The 19,468-nt window shown below is 36.6% G+C and overlaps 1 protein-coding gene across 1 annotated transcript in view; it reads left to right on the top strand.

Annotated features, from left to right (window-relative positions):
- The window catches only part of CNTN5 (contactin 5), a 657,624-nt gene that overhangs the window by 98,440 nt on the left and 539,716 nt on the right, over positions 1–19,468 (top strand). The window contains exon 5 of the mRNA XM_054692969.1: positions 13,072–13,159. The gene's annotated coding sequence lies outside the window, so the exon portion shown is untranslated. The remainder of the gene's footprint in view (positions 1–13,071; positions 13,160–19,468) is intronic.

Raw genomic sequence — 19,468 nt, forward strand, 5'->3', positions numbered from 1 at the left:
TTAGTTGCTTTATGTATGCATATATAGCATATCTATAACACATATATAATCATTTTACAAATATGTATGTTTATGCAAAATGATTGTCCCAAGTTTAGTCAATATCTATCACCTCAATATAGATATCATTTTCGTCTGTTGAAATTTTTAACGTAGACTTTCTAAGAAAGTTTCGAATGTACAATGTGGTATCATTAACAATCTTCATGCTATTTAATAGATCCCCAAAACTTATAAATTATTTCTCCTAAAACCTTCACCCAGTATCCTTTACCCACCCCTTTACTAACCTGTAATATGCTCTATTTCAATGATTTCGTGTTTTTTTTTTTATTCTGCATAGAAAAAGGTTATGATATTTTTCTTTCTCTGTTTGACTTCCCTTAGAATAATGTCCTGAAGATTTATCTGTTTTGTCACAAATGAGAAAATTCCCTTCTTTTTATATGGTTGAACAACATCCCACTGCATATATACAGTCACAAATCACTTATCAACAGGGATATGCTCTAAGAAATGTGTTGTTAGATGATTTCATCATTGTGCAAACATTGCTGAGTGTAATCACAAATCTAAATGGGGTATATTATATTATACTCCTAGGCATATGGTGTAGCCTATTGAGACTGCCACCATTTATGGGATCCCTTGTTGACTGAAATGTCACTGTGTGACACATGACTGTATACCAGAATATTCTTTTTAAAAAATAGATTTATTTTTATTTATTTATGCATTCAAGAACTGGGGTATAGGCCAGAGTTGGGAGGGGTGTGGATTCCCCTGAGACACATTGGGGAGCAGAACAGGCAGATCTGCTTAAATCCACTGCTGAGAGGAGCAGCGGGGAGACAGGAGAGGTGTGCTGCACCATGTGGGTTAGCTTCCTGGCTGGAGATCAAACTCAGACCACAGTGGCTGTCACTAGCTTGATAGCACTGAGACTTAACCCCTGTGCCACCAGGGAGGCCCTGTACCAGGATATCCTTGATTCATTACAGTATAATGACATTGGGATTGTTCCTATAACTATGCTATTGTGCATAATGTGAAAATGAACATGGGGGTGCATGTATATTTTTAAGTTAATGTTTTTGTTTTCTGAAAATACCCAAATGTATAATTACTAGATCATGTGGCAGTTCTGTTTTTAGTTTTTCACATGGTGGACTCACCAACTTATGTCACCACCAGCAGTGCATGATGACTCTGTCTTTGCCACATCCTCCCTGTCAATAATCTTTTTGTATTTTTGATAATAGCTGTTCTAATCTATGTTTTGGTTTTGATTTACACTTCTGTGATGATTATTGATGTCATTATTATTTTATTTTTTAAAGATTTATTTACTTATGCATACAAGAATGGGGTAGAGGCCACAGGTGTGGGAGGCAAGAGGACCCATTAGAGACAGAGTGGGGAGCAGAACAGGTGAATCCACTGAAACACACTGCTGAGGGGAGCAGCGGGGAGACAGGACAGGTCTGCCGCTCCATGTGGATAGCTCTCTGGCCGGGAATGGAACTCGAGCTGCAGTGGCTGCGGACAGCCTCATAAGTTTTTTCTCAACCCCTTGCACCACCAGGAAGATGCTGGTGTCATTATTTTAAGTAATGGTTCATATTTGAATATGCTCTTTAGCTAAATGTCTGTTAGGTTCTGTGATCCTATTCAGGTTCAGGTTCTATGAACTGGATTTTTTATTTTGTTTGTTTTTTACTGCTATTGAGCTGATTGATTTCCTTATTTTTTTTTTAATTCTAATCTCTTATCATACAAATAGTTTGCAAATGTTTTCAAGTTTCATAGTTTATCTTTTTATTTTGTTGACATTTTATTTTGCTGTGCAGAGGTTTTTCAGTTTGATGAAATCCCACTTGTTCATATTTGCATTTGTTATTTGTGTTTTAGGTCAGTTGTATTTTATCACCAAACAAAAAATCATTGCCAAGACTAATGCCAGTCTCTATTCTCATGTTTTCTTCTAAAAATCTGTAGCATTTCTATATATGAAAATTATATGCAAAATAAATTAAGAAGAAAGTGGCATATACCATATTATTAAAAATTAAAATACTTAGAAATAATTTAAGTAAATAAACTGAGAGAGATGTGCATTGAAAACTATGGGACATTGATGAAAGAAATCAGAGATACAAATAAATGGAAAATGATCTCATTTTCATGGATTTGAAAAATTAATATTGTTAAAATAGTCACAATATATAAAGTCACCTATAGATTCTCTGCAATCCCTGACAAGACCCCAATGTTCTATATAAATGATATCCAACAACATAGGCAGAAGTTAAGTGTATGTGTGACTACTATTTCCTTTAATATGCTTAGATTTACTTTGAGTAAAAATAGCAAAACTGGGGCCTCCCTGGTGGTGCAGGCAGTTGAGCACCCCACTGTGAAGCTGTCTGCAGCCTCTGCAGTGCGGGTTCCATCCCTGCCGGCTGGCTGGCGAGAATCCCACATGGCACAGCAGACCTCTCCTGTCTCGCCGGCTGCTCCCCTCAGCAGTGTATTTTGTCAGTCTGCCTGTTCTGTTCCCCGCTCTGTCTCTGGTGAATCCTCTCACCCTCCCCCACATCTGGCCTGTACCCTGGTTCTTGTATAAATAAGTAAATCTTTAAAAAAAAAATAGCAAAACTGGGCCTCCCTGGTGGTTCAAGGTGTTAAGCACCACACTTTGAAGCAATCCACAGCCTCTGCAGCACGAGTTCGATCCCCAGCCGGCCAGGGAGATACCCACATGGCACGGCAGACCTCTCCTGTCTCCCCACTGCTCCCCTCAGCAGTTTATTTCAGTCAGTCTGACTGTTCTGCTCCCCACTCTGTCTCCAGTGATTCCTCTCACCTGCCGCATCTCTGTCCTATACCCCAGCTCTTGTATGCATAAATAAATAAATCTTTAAAAAAAAGAATAGCAAAACTGGCTAGTACTGAATATTTTACCATATCGTATTATAAATTTCATATGGGAATTGATTTTTTTTGTAATGAAAGAAACACAGGCAAAGTAATTTCAAATATTATCAACTATTCCTGAGTAAAGTTGCTTCATACCTTCATTTGGAATGCTAACACTAACACTGTAAAAATATGGTTGTCAGATTCACCAAATGAAATTACAGGTCTGTCAGTTATGTTTTCATTTCAGACAAGCAACAAATGATGTTTTGGTTTAAGTATATAGCATATAGTACAGATGATATTATATTTTTTATTCTAATCATGACTGAGCACTTATATTCTAATAAATGTCCCCATAACTATTTTATTTTACTGCATAGTTAATTAGTATTTCTTATGTTACCAGAGGGATGCAAGAAATAAAATTATTAATGAAAATTAAAAATCTGGGAATTAGAAATTGCTATATTTTCTTATAGGGTACTCCAGTAATAATGAGGTCAAAGATTCAGTTTGTTAAACTTACTCGTTTAATGCAAGAGACCCAAACTAGATAGGTTTTTATGGAAGCTAAAGATCTTCTAGGTGGCATAAGGATTGGTGAAGGAAAGTTAAAAGTGGACAAAAACAAAATTGACTTTATCCATGGGTGTTTGTATTTACCCAACAGGAAAGAGTTATTGCATTAAACTATGGGTTTTGTTTGTTTTAATTGGAAGGCCATTAAAGCCAAGCTTTTAGTGAAGAGAGAGAAGAAGGAAAAAGTTTATGACATAATGTTCTGACTAAAATGAAAAACAATATCTTTGTATGTGCATGTTCTTTAAAGAAGATTCAAAGAGATAAAAATAGTATCCCTCGCTATTAAATGTTTCCGTAGGTAAAATTGTCTAGGAGGTTCTTGTTTGTGCTTATATCAAAAGCAGAAAGAAGTTACTTCATATGCAGTGATGATAACTAGAAGCATATATAGGGATTTATCTCCCTTTTAATACACCTTAATAGTGACAATGTCTCAAAAATAAAAAATAAACACTTTTGTAAAACTAAAGAATGTTCACTGTAATAAAAAATAAACATATAATTGAAAAGACCTGAACGCTTTAAAATGGAAACAGCATGATCCCTTCTAGCTCCATCCATGTTGCTGCAAACTGCATGTTTTTATCTTTTTTGATTGCTGAGTAATATTCCATTGTGTATATGTACCACATCTTCTTGATCCAGTCATCTGTTTTTGGGCATTTGGATCATGCTCAGAGAAATAAGCCAGAAAGAAAAAGAAAAATACTGGATGGTCTCACTCATAGCAGGAATTTAGAAAACCTAAATAAGGGACCAGGAAAAAGACTAATTAATACAAAGTAAAAAACAAAATCAACAAGCAACTATAAACCAGAAAAACATGGGTGGGAGGAGAGAAAGGATTAGGGTCAAAATAAGGGGGGTGCAATTGTATGGGGAATATAACCAAAATGGAAATGCATACATTGTGCAAAAATGAAAAATGATGTAAGAATTATATAAAATAAAATATTAAAAAGTAAATGAAATGGAAACAGAAAATTCTTTCTTTCAAATACTTTCCAGATTGTGTGAATGTTTTGTCTATACATACACAAAAAGAGCAAGAATAAATGTTGTATTTTTTCCCTTCCTTCCTTCTTTCTTTATTTTCATGTTTTGAAAGGTGAAGAGCTCCAGGAGGAGGCTACTTCAAAGAGTGGACCTTATCTGGGCTCCAGTTCGTGATTATAAGTGCAAGGGTCTTGGTTGTCGCCACCTTTTTCTCTGCCTTGTCTCATTAATTTTTATTTTCTTTGATTGGTCAGACCCACTGGTCACTCTAGCCAATGAATTACCCTTCTCTGGGTTTGTGTTCTTGTGAATTTCTTTCATATGCCTGGAATATGTTCAAAATACACATTCCATCGTCTGATGCCTCCAGGGACAGTCATGATACGGACAGTGCAGTGTGTTTTTGCAAAAACATAAGGGGTGAGGAGTGGTCTAGTGGGGACCTATAACTTCCTTGGCCTGCGGTCTCAGCAGGATGTTCTGGCCTGTTCCACTTACCACAGTCATGCATAACTATGATTGTGGCTGGAGGGGAGCTTTATCATTTCTCCCAGTTAAATTGCTGCCCCCCATTTCATCTACATAGTACATACGTACTGTAATTTACTTTTTATTTAAGCATATTTGTGATATTTTCAGAATTGTATTCATACAAACATAATAGCGATAATTATATTCCAATTTATTAGTGTCTTTTACATTCTATGTGTGTGTAGATTACTGAACTGAAATTGACAAAAGTATGTTTATTTAATGCTTTAGATATTAACAAATTCCCACCAACATGTTGCATAAAATATAGCAAAATCATGTTTTGGTACTTTTTCTCTACATGCAAATATAGTTGTCTTTTGGAAAAGAAGTACTTTAGAGATTTGTGTGCACTATTAAAATGCATTTTATATGGGTTCTATGTAATCTATTCTGTTTATATGTACTCACAGACATGCACACTGTTTTCTTGTGCTGTTCTTAGAATGGAAAATGGAAAGTAGACATTCCCTCTTGAATCTGTTGTTCACTGCGTTGTAGCTGGAGTGCTCAGTGACAAGCTTCTCCTCAACAATTTGCTACACAAGTAATGATTTTTCTCATGCTCCCTCATGAGATAAATGAGGTCCAGGTCAAGTCAATTATGAAGGCAGAGACATTGAAGTTAATGCAAATCATTCCAAATAGGTTTAAATAACCTTAGATATGTTTAGCTAACACTTAATTTAAAGAATGCTTGAAATTCAACTTCCACAATGAGTCCTTTTCCAAGTAAGTAAACCTGAAATGCAGATGCATTCTTCAGGAAACCACTGACACAGCAAGCTTCTCTTCTGGCATCCAGCAAAATGCTGCAGTTGCAAAATAACTGATTTGCATTTTCAACAGCAATAGGGCACATTCTTTAGAAAAAAAAAGTTCTGCATTTTAAATAAGATATTCTGATTAACAAGGGAATCAGTGATTCAACCAATCATTCAGTCACCTGCTCAGCAAACACTTTTTAGCATGTTATTTTTATGAGAATGCCATCATCCTTCCTCAGAAATAAGGCACAGCTAGTTGGAAACTAATTTTATCTCTGGCTCTTTGACTTTGTTTATATAATCCAGTTTCTCAAATGCATTTATGAAATGCAGACAAAAATCTCCTCGCTTGCAGGACTTTCAGTATTTGACAGGAAAACATATAGAAGGCCTAATGAATAGGCACTTAGTCGTTTTTTCTGTTCTCTTCTATCATTGATCAATGTTGATGATAGTCCTGATAATCTAGTCATGAGCCAGGTGACAAGAAGTACCCAGTGGTATGTGAAAGTAAATAGGGGGACCAAAAAAGGAATGGAGAACTAGAAGGAATTGGGCAGGGGGGAGCATAATGGACTCTAGTGGAGGACTATGGGTGTTTTGGATGTGATGTGCTAACCTGATTGGGATGATCCTATCCTTCAAGACTCCTTTGATGGGGACTACGGCGCTTCTGTTATAGCACATGATGGTTGACGTGCTGTTCACCTTCACTAGACTACTAACTGCTCAGGGAGAGAAACTGGATCTTTTGTATTGCTGCCCCCAGGCTCTGCTATTATTGTGTCTGTCATACAATAGTTGATAGACAGATAACTGTTTACAAACATAGCTATCACAGTGTTATTATATACAGCTATACAGGCTAATGGACTTGAATTATAAATGTGTAGTGAACAAGAGTTGAACAGAGTCTAATGTGACAAACCAATTTATTTTGGGAAAAAATGGTTACAACATAAGTGAACACATTTGTGATAACTCTAGATCTTGTGGGTTTAGACAAGTGCTCTTCCTCTATATGGACAAAAATAAATTAAAAGACGGTCATATGATTTGGGCCCTATTAACCATTCAGTAACCTGCTCCAATATTTCTATTCTTTATATTTTACATGGGCTCTATATTTTTAATAGAACTTTGAATTTTTAAACAGGAAGCTACCGTGAGATCAGATGAATTGAAGGCATTATGCAGGCTCCAAATAAAAGAATCTCTGCTTTGTGCACTCTTCCCTTAGACTCGCTCACTTTCGCTGGAGACTCCCTTGACATTGACATTGTTGTCTTTGATGCGACTTCTCTTAATCAACTACGAACTCCTTGAATGCAGGGAGCATAGTTTGTTGCTCCCAACAACAAAATGAAGCAAGGCGAGAATGTAAGAAGCAAGGGAGAAGGCAAAAATGAGTAATGGAGTCTCTGAATATTTTTCAGTCTTCTAATTAACTGTTATCTCAGTCCCACGTCTGTTACTCTCTTCTGATTGACTCTGTAACTCCTGGAAAGTCATCTTACTCTAACTTGTTTCTGTTCCATTTTTTTTTTCTTCTCTCCCATGATATTGCCTGTGAGTTTCTTTTCCAATTCATTTTTCTTCTCTCCTATGGTATTGCCTATCTCCTTCATACAGTTCTATAAACTCACTATTTGTAAGGAAGCATTTGATTTAATTGCTATTATGAATGGAATAACGGTAAGCGGTTTTCATATAATATCCAATTAAGATGTTAGTGTTTTCTTTCTTTTAAAGATTTATTTATTTATACAAGCACTGGGTACAGTCAGAAGTGCGGGAGGGTGAGAGAATTCACCAGAGCCAGAGCGGGGAGCAGAACAGGCAGACTGAGGAAGTACATTGCTGAGGGGAGCAGCGGGCGGCAGGAGAGGTCTGCGCGCCATTAGGGACCCTCGCCCAGCGGCCTGGGATTGAACCAGTGCTGCAGAGGTTGCGGGCAGCTTCCCAGCCCAGCAGTCAACTGCTGTGCCACCAGGGGAGGCCCAAGATGTTAGCATTTTAAAGAAATGTGTGTAAACACAAAGCAGTCGATCTCTGTCTTAGTCCTTTCAGGCTGCTACAACAAAATACCATAGACTGAGCGACTCACAAATAACAGAAATGTAATACAGTCCTGGTCCATGGAGTCCGAGATTAGGATGACGGCAAGTAGAGTCCTGGTGCCATCCCTCTTCTGGGCTGCAGATTGAACACTTCTTATGACCCTCATGTGATGTGGAAGGGGCCAGGAGCAAAGTGGAGTATGTTTTGTAAGGACAGTATTTGCAGTCATGACACTAGGTCCTTAGGACTTAATCACCCCCAAAAGCCCCACTTACACCATCACCTTGAGACTTAGATTTCAACATAAGATCTTTGGGAGACACAGACATTCCGAGCATGCTAATATTTAATTGTAGAAATTATCTCTGCAATTTTGGAATTGAAGAACATTGATTATCAGTACCTGTCTCCGTGCTGCTGTGATTAATATCAGAAGGGAGAAATTATGCTGGCTAATGTTAGAAGCTAGTGTGATATATAGAGAGAGACTGTGTTTGAGAGTGTCAGGGATTTTTTCAACATAACTTTTGAATAATTCACTCTGGTCATTTAGGCAGCAAGCCCAAACACTGAGGTTAGAAAGCTGGCAAAGAGTTTGCTCTGCAAGTTAAATCCAGCCTTTGGGAGATTTTGTGGTGCTCTTAGCTGCCGATCTGTTTCTTAATATATGCAAGGCTCCTAGGCTGGAAGATAAGAAAATTAGTTATTCCCCTCCTCCCTAAGTAGCACAGAATTCCAAGCTTGGATATTTTACTATAAAATGTATCATAAATGTTAGTATAGTATTAATCTGGTTTGTATTACTGTATGATTATATAGTGTGTGTCTATATGTATGCAGATACATACACACACATATTTGCTTTTCTACAAGTCAGTGAGAGCACAGGGCCCATCGCACCGCTGAATGATTTTCCTCTTTTCCTCACTTAGAACTTTCTGAACCTAATCAGCAAGGAACCTTTGGCCAGGCTCCTGGCCATTGGTCCATAAATGAATGACACTGTTCAGGCCAAGAGCTAGATAATGGCAAGTCTGAATCCTGTGTGTGTTTACCCCTGTGTGCTTTTTTCACTTTTCAAAGTCATAACAGATCAGGTACAGTGACTTCTGCTTCCATGTCTGAGCTGCTTGACTAAACAGGAAGGAATCCCTCACCTTAGCCGGCTGCATCATGCATTCCAGCATGTCGCTCTGAGCGTTTCTGACAGCTCAAGCATGTGTTACTGGGGGTTGATCTTGGACTTTTTGATCCATGAATCCCTTTGCCATGGCCTGTCCTCCTGCTCATCATTCCTTGGTTAGCGAAGTAGTCTCGGAGCTTTGTTCAGAAACTCGGCGAAAACGGAACTTTCTTCAAACTAAGTATGTCAATGTTTTTGAATAATTGTTTATGTTTTAATATTTATTTATTTATGCATATAAGAACTGGGGTACAGACCAGAGGTGAAGGGGGTGAGAGGATTCACAAGAGACAGAGTGGGGAGCAGAACAGGCAGATTGACTGAAACCCACTGCTGAGGGGAACAGGGGGAAGACAGGAAAGTTCTGCTGCACCATGTAGGTAGCTCCCCAGACTGGTATTGAACTCATGATTCAGTGGCTGCAGATAGCTTCATAGGTTGCATCTTAACCCCCTGAGCCACCAGGGAGGCCCTGGAATAATTGTTTATAAAAGGAAAAATGCTCTCTCTGGATGTGATGGTGTAATATAATTATTGATTTTTGTAGCCATCTTGCCCTCCCTTTAAAAATGTGTGTTATGCAGATTTTTATAAATAAAACCTTTATTATCCTTTTTAAATGAAAGCAGCTTCACTTCTCCTGTCTTCCATCTACTTTTTAGATTCCGATACTTCCAATATATTCTTCAAATCCCATGCTGCTATTTCTTTAGATGGTTAATGTGTGTTTTAGATAACTGTCACTGAAAATGTAAGCAAATAAAAAATGAACTAGCGGGCATATTTCTGCAGGGAGATTATGTTTTCTCATCTGTATTTTCTGTAATATGTCATATTTCCTTTATAAAAGTTAGAGGTTTCATATAGTGATTACATGAAAATAATTAAATGAACAAGAGTTATAAATGCCATTTTTCCAATTCACTTCATAATAGTGATCCTAGGAATGTGCTTTAATAATATAAGTGGAAAATCTAAGACACTCACTGGATTCTTCATTGTGGTGAAAATGGTGACACCAGAATACCCTCAAATAGAGTGCTGACAGTGCCTCTCCAGGGCCATGGAATTGTGTCTATTAAAAATATCTGAAAGTGGGGGCCTCCCTGGTAATGCAGGGGTTAAGTCTCAGCACTGTCAAACTATCACCAGCCCCTGCAGCATAAGTTCCATCCCTGGCCAGGGAGCTACCCTCATGGTGCAGCAGACCTCTCCTGTCTCCCCGCTGCTCCCCTCAGCAGTGGATCGCAGTGGATCCCAGTGGATCCGCCTGTTCTGCTCCCCACTCTGTGTCTGGGGAATCCTCTCACCTCCCACCTCTGGACTACACCCCAGTTCTTGTATGGATAAATAAATAAAAAATAAATCTTAAAAAATCTGAAAGTGTTGTATATATATGAAGACAAAATACAATGTCCAACATATAAGCTGATCTAACTCAGTTATTCAGATGCTTTGAGCCTCATATGCATAAAATATATACATCAAAAATGTTTTTCAAGACAGTACTCATCCTACTACACATGCTTACTGACAATTTCTTATTTTAATTTGTTTAAATTTAATATTTCAAAGAATTAATCTTTTGACCCAGTGAAGTGATTTCTTGACCAGTGAATGACTTGTGACATGTGATTAACCTGACTCCTCTGAACCATGCAAATAATTTGTTTTAAAATTATTGTAGTGAGAAATGTAATCTAATTCTGTTTTTTATATCAGAGCATTTGAATTGAGGATATTTTAATTTTTCCTTATTCTGTTCTGTTTTTTTAATTGCTGATGATAAAATATTTAAAAATTACAATTATTTTTTAAGTTGACATTTATTTTGTTGTGTCAATATGTTTTACATTTCAAAATATTTTCTTTTACATTTCTGTTTGTGCTAAGGTCAAGCTAGATCTTATATCCCATAGTAATTTCTTAAATTTAAGGTAAATAAATAATGCATAATTGAATGAATGGATAAGTATATGAATGGCTTATAAAATTTAACCCAAATATACTTTCATGAAATAATTCTTAACTTTGCTTTATATTTTATTCACTTTATTACAAAACAACATGAATTCTAACAAAAACGGGATTCACACAGTCAAATTAAAAGACATTTTCATAGTCAAAACAAACTCTCACTCAGAATGTGTTCATTGTTAAGACAGAGTAAAGTTTTAGAGCTAACGCATCAATGTCCACTGTTGCACTAGGAACAGTTGTTGGTGTCAGGACAGACCATAGAGTGGACCTTGGCATCCAGTGACCTTGGCATCCAGTGACCTAGTATGTCACTGGAAGTTCACTGAACTCACTGAACCTGTGCCTCCTCTGTTGTAAACAGAGGGTAGCATTTGCCTCAAATCATTTTGAATACACATGCAAAATACTTAAGTTCATGCCTAACAAATAGGTTAAGTGCATTCTTTACCTCTCTCCCAGCTAGTTGGCCTTTTGAAAAATATTTTTTTTAATCAGCCTCGCAACCCAGCGCTCAACCGCTGTGCCACCAGGGGAGGCCCTAGAAATTAGGTTTTTATGTTGACCCACCACTTGGTTTTAGGCAGGATGAAATTTTAAATATAATCATATGAACTGTAAAATAGTAAATTGACAAAAGCCAGAAAATAAAAACATAGCCTACTAGAAATACAGGAGGAAGCTATCTATTTACACATGTTCTACATACACATATATCTATCATTTATTGGAAAAATAAACTGAAAACATTTTATAATGATTTCTTGGAATAAGTGGGACTATGGCAGGTGGCACCAGCTGTGGCTTAATTTATATAAATTGTTGATTTTGTTTTTCATTAAAGAAGCAATGAAGAAAGTATAACACTGGGTCTGAAAGGGGCCTACTCAGAGAAAAAAAATTAACTGTAGTCGAAGTTCCTGTTATTTACATATTTTTGATAAAATATGTGCAAAATTAAAACTGATACTCAAGCCCTGAATATATTTAGTTGAATTCCTATTGGAGAAAAGTAGCCTTGTTTTCTTGAAAACAAGGGAGTTCATGCTCTGGGATCCAGAAGAAAGCAGCATTTTTATGCAGTATAAGATAAATGCTCCCACAACTGGTGAGAACACTGTGTTTTCACCATTTTATCTCACCCTATGTTGATGTTCATAGTGTATTTCTATAGGAAACAATTAACAGATCATGAGATTCAGTTAGAGAAAACTGATGTAATTCATAATGTTCAAAGTGGAAACATCTTTTAAGTGTGAATACTTAACCTTAATCTTCCCCTCAAGTACTGTTTCTATTAGAATTCTGATTTATGTGCTGGGGACCGGCACTCAATCATAAGTATATACATTTTCTAGATACACTGATGTTTTATTAAAATGTCTACAAAATATTGAATTTTAAAATCCCCTGGTTAGTAAATATTCTTTATATTAACCATTATTTTCCTTGCGCATAATGCATAAATGCTAGCTACACTTTAAACGATATTTTCCTAAGCATGTTGTAGAAAGGCATATGATTGAGTCAACACAAATGCACATCTGTATAATATTTTTGTAAAACAAACAGCAAAATCATAGCTATTTACCTTGCTAAATTGAAAGTTTTCTGGTCAAGTAGGTTTTTCTGGATACTTTCCCCATAAGAGAAAGTGACTCACCGGTGACCTATAATGTTGTGAACTCTGTATTTACTACAAAGTATGCAATACGGTAAAGAACAAAATAAAAATAAATTACTAATTGTTCACTTAGCAATGTATAAAATAAAAAGACCAGCTTGTCTTTTATTCTTAGTTGAAATGAGATGTGTCAAAAGCAAGAAATAGCAATGAAAAGTCATTTTACCATTTTTATGGTATAGATTCATATCAATGTTCTAAGATATTGAAATTTGTCAAATTAACAGATTTTACATTGGAGAGCATTTTCTTTTAGAGCCTTGTCCAATTAAAGTGAATATGTGCCTCAAATTATATGCTAAGAAGCCAGCTCCATACAGTCTCAGTGGTATATCTCTGTGGTAAATAATTTGTTGTATTCTTTTCAGGTTTTTTCTTATTGAAAAGTGGGGTGGCCAACAAAATAAAAATTAAGAATGGCTCACACAGACACAAAACACACGCATGTGTGTGCAGGTACGTACACACGGACACCCCCCTGTCATTCAAATGAATAACCTTGGGTCAATGACAGCAATGAGACAATGATTCAAAAATGTGAATTTCTTGGCCTCCCCGGTGGCGCAGCAGTTGAGCGCTGGGTTGCGAAGCTGCCCGCAGCCTCTGCGGCGCTGGTTCCATCCCCGGCTGCTCCCCGGCCACCCGAGGAGGGTCCCGCATGGCGCGCAGACCTCTCCTGCCGCCCGCTGCTCCCCTCAGCAGTGTCCTTCGGTCCTTCTGCCTGCTCTGCTCCCCGCTCTGGCTCTGGTGAATTTTCTCACCCTCCTGCGCTTCTGACTGTACCCAGTGCTTGTGTAAATAAATAAATAAATCTTTAAAAAAAAAATGTGAATTTCTTTTTGTTGCTACTGGTGTACTTCATAGGAGACTTTTAAATAATAAATATGCTTCTTTTTAACATAGAATGAGGAAAATAGTTTTAGTTTCAACTCAATCCTGATTTTTTTAGATTTGTGGTAGATTATTTTACTTTTGAAAGAATTTATCCCCACATGCACAATGTTTGCATTAAAAGATCTAAGAACCTATATACTATCTTTTTGTTTTTGCATTTGGAGTATACATAAAAATTTAGTCCTTGAGATATTTATGTTACATGGCATTTTTAAAGGGGTTTGTTTTAGTCCTAACAAGTGAAATAATTAGCAGTTAATAGAATAAAACATGTTTGATGGTAATTGTGATTGGCATTAAGCATATTTCACTGATTGTTTTAAATTTTCTGTTAAGTTGAAGGAAATGGGGAAGGAAGCTAAATGTGTTTTAGTTTCTTCTATATGACATACCCAGGATAGATATTTTGCAGAAACTATTTCTTACAACCCCCTCTGGATAGTTTTTAATCTCATTCTAAAGACAAAATTATCAAATGCAGAGAGGTTAATACAGAGTCAGAAATATGAGAGGTAGGCACACTCCTCTCTTTACCTGCAAATATAATCACTCACCAAGCTCAATCAAATTTTCCTCCTTAGAGTCTTTTATAGCATCTCCATTTTTTTCTATATTTCTTTTATTATTGCCATTGACCTCCAACACCTCTAGCCTGAATCCCTGCAATAGTCCCCAGAAAATGCAGTAGACCTTCCTCACTGCCTCTCTTTTCCTACAGTGTACAACTAATCATGAGAAGCTTTTGCTTAACATTCTTCAGGGTGTCTCCATTTTTCATAGGCTGCAGTCTGAAACTCTTGGCATGCTCCGTAAGATTCTCTGCAATCTGCTCCCTGTTCATCACTCAAGGTTATTTTCACTGCACTCTCATCTATTTCTCTTCCAGACTTCTTAACCATCTCAAGATAATTGCAGTTCCGTATCTATTTTCTGCTTCTTTACATCGAGTATTTTGTCACTTGTCTTTCTTGGCCCCTCCCTAACGTTGTCCCTTCCCAGTCCTGTTTTCTACCTAATAGTTTTCTGTAAGGTAGTTAAAGCATCACTTTCTAAATAAAGCCTTTCATCACCAGTTATCATGACTCTGATCTCTCTTGTGTGAATTGACAACTCCTGTCACATACATGTTTCTACTGAGGCCCCCTAACTTTCTTGTCTAAGTATTAAACTTGCATGTCTTTCTCTGACTGTGAAACTCCCTTGAGGACAGGAACCGTGCAATATTCTGCATGCAATTTGGGTAATAGGCACAGTATTTTGGACATCTTAGGCAGTATTATTTTGGGTGTGAAAGTGTATTGTTTCAGATGTGAAGACTAGTGCATTCAATCAATGGAAGGGTTCAGTAGTCACCAACAACCTACAAGGGAGTGAATTAGCAGTATGAATTACCATTTGCAGGCATTTGTCAGTTATGCATCCTCTTTACATTTTGTAATCAATCTGGCTCAGCTCTAATTTCTCTCTCTCTCACAACCCCCTCCCCATCTCTACTTCACTAGCTCCCTGGGTGTCTTACAGAATTCACATTTCCAGCGGACCTAAGCTGGTTTTCCCGAGTGAGCCAAGCAAAATGAAGTGAATCACTAACAGTAACAGGTTCATGTATTTAAGTGACCAAGCCAAGAAAGGAGAATTTTTGAGAATCCAGTCGCCATTGTTCGAGGTGTCTACTGAGAGTCACTCTGTTAATTTTAGCTGACTTAGTAATGCTAACTGGGAAAAGGAGAGCAGACATATGTGCAAATTATTTATCACCGAATGAAGTAACTCCAGCAGGAAAAAAACCTGTAATGTTTTTAAGATTTTAGCAGCTAAAAGAACTAGAGAAAACACATCAAAAAGGTTCAAAATCTTGTCAAAATGGTCTTACATTATACATAACTGAACAGATTTCAAGTATATAAATTTTTACTTCCAAATGAAAGTACTAATAATAAAGTTATTATTTCTCATTGTAATAATGTTTATTTTTATAAGCTTACAGTCTTCTTTGTTTCTTTATCAAAATGAATTGAACTGCCTTCCATTTTGTTAGTAATCCAGTAATTTTCAAGTCATTTTTAGTGTTTTCTTTACTCTGACCATCTCATATTGTATTTGTCACCCAAATCTAGTAATTCTAGGTACATAAGGTCTCTAACAGTTTTTCTCTTGACAACCTCTCCTGCAACTCTACTTCAAATTACCTTATTTTTCATCAGTACTAATGAGGTTAGCTAACCTATAGCTAACTAGTCTAAATTTATACTGTGTTCATTTCTACCTTTTCATTTTTTTCTTCATACTACATCTAAAACTATTGAAAATGCAAATATAAACATGTTCCTGTCCAGTCCCACACCTTCCAAAGGGGTTTCACAGGTATTAGAAAAAAGCTAGTAGACTAGAACTTTGTATTATCAGCAGAGATGATATGCCTTAATTCTCACCCTAACTAGGCTGCAAGTTTCAGTGTCAGAGACCATGAGTTTAATATGTTTTACCCCCAAACAATCTGCAGAATTCCAGACTCTAAGCAGATAGTCAATAAATAATTTACTCTATATTTCTTACCGTGTTCATGCTCCCTTAGTTGCTTTAGATTATCTGCCATTTCTGCAGCAGCCTTTTGTGCCAGTTCATTGAACCAGAATATTTAAATGTTTCTGTGTAGCATTTATTTTATGTCCACCCTGGTTTTTACAGCTTATGAGAATTAAGTACAACCAGAAAAACATTTGGTAAATTGAAAATTAAAGCATTTATGTAGGATTCTCTTGCCGAGTATTTGCATTTGTTTGGGTTTATATACCGTGATTGAAATGCTGTAAATGTGAAGTGTGAGAGTTCTTTAGACGTTTAAGATTTTAGAAAAAAAAAAATCTAAACACAATAGATGAAATAATAGCACTAAATGTATTTTATCTCTTCTGCATAAGTATCTTTAGCAATTATTTCCTTTTCATTCCCTTTCCGCCCCTCACCCTCCCCTTGCCCTGCCAGTGATACTAAGGTGAAATTATATGCAAAATCCAAATTCTTACATAAAAGAGATAGGGGCCTTTTTACTAGACTGAGGGAGGAAAACCTTGCGAGAAAGGTGTTGCTAAAACTGTATTAAAGTGACTTCATGCTCTGAATCTGCCTCCAGCTTTTTGACAGTCATTGAAGGAGTATTGGGGCAGGATGAGATGGTTTCCAGTTCTTTCCAGGCCATTCACAATTTCTGCTGCTGAGAAGACAGTTCTTCAGCAGCATTCTAATTGCTTGAAACAGAAAGAGGGTTTGCACTGATAAAGAGATATTATGAGGAAGGCGCATGAAAACACGGAGGTGTTTTATTCTTCTCTTTCTCAGTATATATTTTGAAACCCTAGGGGAAAGCAAAAATATTTACTTTGAATCAAAAAACTGAATTTATGTAGAACAACATGGAGATGTGTAAATGGCTTGAGAAGTTCAAGTATGCCCACTATAAACCTTTGCTTATATGCCTAAAACACCAATAAATATTAATTAAAGTAGGATTCATATAGGAGGTAAATAACACCATGTGATCTGAATAAGAACATTCAATTATATAGTAATATACAATCTATATAGCTCTATCAAATTCATTACACCCAAGATTATGTGATTGAAATCTAAGTGGCAGAGCTAAAATCCAGACTTTCTCGTCTAACTCCAGTAAACATTCCATTGTGAGATGTAAAACCAGTTCCTTTTCCTTCTGACAACTATATTTCGATCTCAGAGCATGAATGGAACTCAGGAAAAGATGTGTTTGAGAGTAGATGAAAATATTCCTTTAAGGTTCAGTCAGCTTCCCAACTTTAGGTGTGACATTTAACTTGTTTGGTGTGTATCTCTGAGTTTTATAATAATGTTTCCTTATGTAAATATATGTGTATATATATATATATATATATATATATATATATGGAAACATCTCTTTTTCTTAACTCACAGATTTTCTTTTGGGTTTGGCAGAAAACAATTTATGGAAAGCACTTTATGAGTTCTAAAAACTACATTAATTTCAAGTTGCCTATTTTAGTTTTGTCATTTTCAAAGAAAATCATTGCAATACTAATACCATTCAGTATCTAAAAATTTCAAATAATGAGTGAAAAAGTCATTGTTTCTTTCTAGAGAAGAAATATTAAGCTAGCACAAAGCTGCACCTTTCATGAATTAAATTTTCTCTAACTGAGCATGCTAGTTCCAAAATAACTCAGGCACCATGTCCAGAATGTATCTCTGTAGTTGGCCGTGGGTGAATAAGTCTTTCTTAACATATGCAAGAAGTACTCCAGTGTCAGCAATTTCCTCCTTGTGTTTGCTTTCTTTTCCTAGTACCTAACCATTGCTTCACAACAAAATTTATTCAACCATATTTGTATGTGAACTAGCTTGGAATTAGTTTCTGTCTTATAAGAAGAATAAGCAACATGTTCAACTTATAGAAATTTTTGTTCTCTTTTTACCCTTACAATAGATTTCCTTCTGTGAGTAGCCTCATGATCTCGGGCTGTGAAGATTTAGAGTTTGGAGGATGAAGACAAACAATTGAATTTAGCCTTTGATGAGATTGTCAAGAATGAGGTCATAGCAGCTCAGGTCACATCATGAGGTATCACCCTTGGGCAGGTGCACAGTGAAGGAGGCTGCTCCTTGTTTTATCTTAAGAATTGGAGGTGACAAGAGAGGATATTAGCATCTACTGCACAGGGAGGGGACTTTGTCTACTTAAACATGAAGAGTAAGTCTTCTCTTTGAAGTAAGCAATTTTAGAAAATGGCTATGTAGGTGGTCATTATTGTCTTATTTTAAATAAAACCCCTCTAGTGTTTTCAGACTTGAGTCTCTATGAAGGTTGTTGGGACACAGAGGACATTTCCTTCATCCAATCCAGGTTCTTCAAAGACTGGGCAGATGATTAAGTTAATATTATACAGATTAGTGGGAGAACAGGTAAAAATATAATATCACATATATGGAGAATTTATATTTACATATGGTTATAAATTCTAAAGAATAATGGAGCAACCATGGCTATGTATTCCATCCTTAAGCACAGCACTTGGGGCATCAAGAAGAAAGAGGGAACAATTCACATGACAGAGAAGGAGGGGATTGATCACCTCATCCTAATCTGAGAGTAAAGATGAGCTTCTCGGATAGAGAGGACATGTCCAATGATAAACTGGTAAGACCCCCCCCCATCCCAAAGTGCATTCTTCTAGGTCCTAGAAAGGGGGAGCAGTGATTGTTTCTCATATTAAAGAGAAAGGATGAAGGACTCAGGCAAAGAGAAAGCTTGTGAGCCTCCCAATCCCTTAGTGGTCTCAACACAAAGCTGTGTTGTTCCAGCAATGGCCCTCCTGAGGTTCCTCCAGTTCCCATTTCAAGGTCACAGGAGGCCTACCTCTGGAACACTGAGAAAAGTCTGTCAGACTCTTTTGGGTGGGAGACCAGCCCCATAGGGTGCTCGAAGATTTCATGAAATGGTTGCAAACTGTTTAAATTTAAACTAATAGGAAATAGGTTGTATTGAAAACATCATCTCCTGCTAAGTTATACCTATTACAGACAAGGAGTCAGCAGATATCTTAAAGTGGGTTACTTTAATGGATGAATTTTCATCATTAATTGAGATCACCCAGTGTATTTGAGATATTACAAAATAAGTGATTGTTTTGCTTTATTTCATTTATTTTTAATTGAGTTTAGATTGATTTACAACCAATGTGCTTTGGAGGACTAGGATTACACCTCCTCAGATATACAAGCAGTTATTTTAATAACAAGACTGAGAACAAAATATTAAACTTTTTTTTCAAATATGTTAAGGGTTATTCTTCTGTACCTCTGGGACTCTAATGATAT

The sequence above is a fragment of the Talpa occidentalis genome, unplaced genomic scaffold, assembly GCF_014898055.3.
Source record: "Talpa occidentalis isolate TD23 unplaced genomic scaffold, MPIMG_talOcc4v2.1 talOcc4.12, whole genome shotgun sequence".
Classification (NCBI taxonomy): Eukaryota; Metazoa; Chordata; class Mammalia; order Eulipotyphla; family Talpidae; genus Talpa; species Talpa occidentalis.